At 42.0% G+C, this 4,625-nt stretch overlaps 1 long non-coding RNA gene across 1 annotated transcript; it reads left to right on the forward strand.

Moving 5' to 3' along the window:
- Nucleotides 1-1,177: 1,177 nt before the first annotated feature.
- LOC125548676 lies at nucleotides 1,178-4,266 on the forward strand. The gene is made up of 4 exons (XR_007301141.1): nucleotides 1,178-1,523; nucleotides 1,609-2,274; nucleotides 3,005-3,082; nucleotides 4,019-4,266. It is a non-coding gene; the product is annotated as an uncharacterized LOC125548676 (long non-coding RNA).
- The last annotated feature ends 359 nt before the right edge of the window (nucleotides 4,267-4,625 follow it).

Consider the following 4,625-nt stretch of genomic DNA (forward strand, 5'->3'; position numbering starts at 1 on the left):
AGGAGTTTCTCGGTTACGAGAACCACTCGGCATTCCGAGGAAAATTTAAAGCAAGTTTAAGTATCAAGTTTGTTCACTCAGCAGGAGGAGGACTTGCAGGCTCGATGAACTCGTCCAAATCAATCCCGTCAATGATCCGAGTGGCAGCAGCAATGAAAGTCTCCATGAAGGACTAGAAGTTGTGCCTTCTTGTGTTGGCGACCTTGATCGCCGCCAGCTTCTCCTCTCGAGCTTCTCTGCAGTGGACCCTAACCAGTGACAGAGTCACGTCAGCACCGCATCGGGCAGAGGACTTCTTCCATTCCTGCACTCGACCAGGGACCTCATTGAGTCGAGCCATCAGAGACTCGAGATCATTCTGAAGCGTTGCCCTTGGCCAGAGCGATGAGTCGATGCGTGAAACTGCAACCTTCAGACGGGCAAGATAACTTGTAACACTGGCGACGCAGGATTCTAGTCGAAGCACATTCATGGCAACCTCGTCGCTGACTGGAGAAAGGATAGGGTCCAAGCCCGTCTCGACCCGTCCAGTCTCCTCTTCAAAGTTTTGGCAGAATTCTGCAGAGTCAAGGAGTTAATGAGTGAACTGGTCAGGTCGAACTTGCAAACAGTAAAACAGTCGGGTAAAAAATGGGTACCTTCGAGCATAAGAAAGAGTTTCTTGGCGAGAGCTTTCAGATAAGTCTCCAGATCGTTCCTCCTGCGAGTCATGCTTTCCAACTGGTCGTTCAGAGTCACTTTATCTTTTTTCAGACGAGTCGCCTCTCGATTGGATTCAGTGAGAGATGACTTCAGCTTGTTGATTTCTTCCTCCAGCGCTCCGACCGAAGCCAGTTTCTGGACAGCAAGGGCAGTCTTCTCCTGAGCTTCCTTCTGCGCAGCTGTAAGGTCCAAGTCCTTCTTCTCTAGGGCCAGCCTCATTTTCTCTGCAAAATACACATTTAGATCAAACAAAAAGAATGAAGAGATAACTTGAAGGATGGTCAAGATAAGCAGTCGACAGGCCGTTACCTTCCGTACCAGCGACTTCATCTTGAGCCTTCTTCAAGTTCTGCTAAGCCAACTCCAGGTCAAGGTTGAGTCACTACAACAAAGACCCCCCTATACCAACATATATCTAGCAACGGAGATGCCATATGCGTTAGCCGACCATGGACTCAACCTCCCCCACCTCCCCACCAATAGTTAACCTCCTCCCTCTATGCACCCACCTCCTTAATTATCTACACCTCACGGCCAAACATGTGGAGAAGGGGGAACACGAACTTATCTTATTGGGGGGCACCACCACAAATCCTCCATCGATCTCACCTGATCCACCGCCCCCGCCGTTGGCTTGGCACGCATCCAGGTTTCTCCCACTTGAGCCTTCGGTTATGCTATCACGGCTGGACAAGAAACTATCACGGTGCCGCCGGCCATCTCCACCGCCGGCACCATCGTGCTCTCCCTGTAAGCCCCGCTCCCCCGGATCCATTTTGATAGTCGCAGCCGGGAACGACTACATGACAAAGACGCATAAGGTTTCTTCTCGCCTTATTTTGGTTTTTCTCTTTGACTTTCTTGCCTTGGGCGTTTGTTAATTCCTTCTCTGGCGTCTACGTGAAGGTGTCAGAGATGCGGTTCAGGGCGACGGGGATGGCAAGGTCATGCGTCGCTGCGCCGGGAGACAGCGTCTACACCGCTAGAAGAAGGTCGCGCGGCGCTAAGCAAAGTAAGAGGCTCTCCAAGATGGTATATGCTGCTTCTGTTTACTCACTTTTTTTGACCTTTTCAGCTAATCATAGTTCAGTTGTGAGAAGTCAATAAGAATTCAGTACTGCCAGAACTATCCCACGTTCATGCAGTTCGGTTGGTGTTATGTTCTAAATGCTTGGTGAGATTTCCAGGGCTTCATTTGAGTTGTGCCTTTCTCTGCATCATCCAGGTTCAGCAAAAACATAGTTTCTCCTTTGTAGTGATTACAAAAATTAGGCTTGCTTCTCTCCGTTTCCTATCTAGATCTTCATGTGCAGGTTGTTACTAGCTAGTTGTCTTCATTAATTTAGATAAATGCTACTTTGTTGACCTCTTGGTTGATAGAAATTTAGATCAAATGTCAATAGTGCAGGGGCAGGGGGCTACTCGATGGCCGAAAAAGTGAAGGTTCAGTTGCGGTTCCCAGATGCACAGCAGTGGTGCGGCGACTCCCATACGCACAAGGATGGCGCGACGACTGCGAGATGTACAGAAGCGGCACGGCGACTCTACAGTGATGGTTCATAGTGCAGCACGGTCAGTTTGCCATCTGCCCCATCCCAATCCAGTACCATAGCTCAATCACCTAGGCTGATATGTCCGTTCATATTTCTAATGCCACATTGATTCATCTATGGTTAGCGGTTGGCATTTACTATAGTTTTTTGCGGCTCTCCGTGGGTTTGTGTTTCTCGTATGTTTATTGATTTATAATTCTTCATAGTAACTTAGCCATATTCCTACAGTACAATGCAAGATGCAGCAGCTAGAAGTTATACGGATATTACTTGGTGTAGTTGCAGCTATTAATTTTGTACTAGTATAGTTGTTCAGTCATGTAGGAAAAGTTAGATGCATGTACATGTACGAGACTGACTATGCAGTATTCAAGTTTCTAGCAGTTTTTTCATTGAAGAAAACTAATCATCGTTGAAAAAGTAGCTTTCAATTTGGACAGTAATCTTTTACTGGAAATACTGAACCATCTCGCCTAGCAAAGTTTATCTATTAATTAAATATATTGGCAATACCAAATCGCATCATCTCAATATTTTCACTATCTTAAGAGAGTTCATATTTAGAGAACCATTTGGTCTAGAGACCTTAGTGTGAGTAATGTTGTTCTGTTGACTTCTCCATTCTAACCATGGTATTGGCTTATGGAGATCATAGTTTGTCTATGGACCAACTTTAATGTCAGTATACATACATTTGAAATATTGGTCTGCAGTCTTCTAAGTTACCGATACATATGTTGTATCTTCAGGTTACAGAAACTGGGTTGTTCTAGGTCGTGACGACGTTACATGGTGACTGTGACGTCAAAGGACAACACATGGTTCAGGTTTTTTGCTTGTGTTTACTACATCTAAGTGTAGTTCATGTATGTATAATTTAAATTTATAACTTTGAAATCACATCTTGTGAATCATAGCACCACCAGTGTTCCATGTCAATATTCCTGGTGCTAAAACATACTGTAGAAGATAACTAGCGCCCATCAGGAATTTTTATGATATAATTTGTAACTGTAGTTCGGTACAAAGGAAAATTAGACTACTAATTGTAATCCTAAATATTATTTCCTATCTACCATATACCTATCTTTTTCCCACCTAATTTGTACAAAAGAAAACTTTTCTTGGACGTGAAATTCTCAATACTGCTTTTGTGAGACAAGACTCATTGCGACTAGATTAGGTAAAAAAATCATCAAATACTGTGTGTGTAAATTACATTACCTGCTTCCTATAAAACACTATTTCTATCAACATGGTGAAACTTAATTATTGAATGAGGTGAGTTAGTTTAGTACGCTAATATATACTCTCAGTTACAGATGTGTGATACTTTCCAACTCTAACTAGTCTGGGTTTTGTGAACATATCACACCATATTCACTCATGCTATCGCCGACCAGTCACATAAGTTTACTCAATATCAATTAGATATGTATTTTAGTGTTTAAATTATAACTGAAATGCGTGCTGCAATATGAAATGATATCTAATTATGGGTGCATGTTATATGTTATCAAGCAATTTGTGGTTAAAAACCCAATGAATTATAGGTTTTCTTCCTTACAGATGTACATGGAGTGTGAGTTCATGCTACATTAGCAAAATCTGAAATGTTGAGACGACCACTAAAAAGGCTAAAATTATTGGTCATGCAGTCGGATTAATTATCACATAGCCTTCAACCTTTGTTTGTTGATTTGCTTCTCTGTAAACCTTTTTTTCTACTGTATGTTACTGATCTCATTTCTTTATTTTTGTAGATTCATCAGTATATTTTGAGATGCATGGCCAGATGTTGATTCCAAGGTCGAGAATGGTGTTGCTGCTGGATAGTCTTATGTTATGTTTTAGGATATCATTTCCGATGTCAATGTTTCAAAAATTGTAATTTAGAATAGTTGAGAATGATTGAAAGATCCAAAATTGGGCTAGTACTAATTAGTACTCCTATGCTAGAGTATCACAACTTGTAATCTTTGGATCATGTTCTTTGTAATGCAACAGAGGAAATTTAATATATTAGACCTTTCTCTTTATTATATTGGGCCTCCTATGCACTATCACCTTTTCCTTATCATTATGAATGACAATATATAAAATAAATGTTATATCCATTTGAATATCCTTTTGTGTAGGGTGACTAGCAACACATATCAAACGTTGTTAGGGCCTTACTCTATACGTTGCTAATTTGCAATGTTTATTCACATCGTTTACCAACACATGTGTATGTGCTGTTGTAGACCTTTGCAACGCCACCAACAGCAACACATATTAATCCGTTGGTGTAGACCCTAGCAACGGTTATATGGACATAGAACAACGCATTGATGCGTTGCTGCAGGGGGGTTCCTGTTGTAGTGAGTT

Source organism: Triticum urartu, chromosome 3, assembly GCF_003073215.2.
Source record: "Triticum urartu cultivar G1812 chromosome 3, Tu2.1, whole genome shotgun sequence".
Taxonomy (NCBI): domain Eukaryota; kingdom Viridiplantae; phylum Streptophyta; class Magnoliopsida; order Poales; family Poaceae; genus Triticum; species Triticum urartu.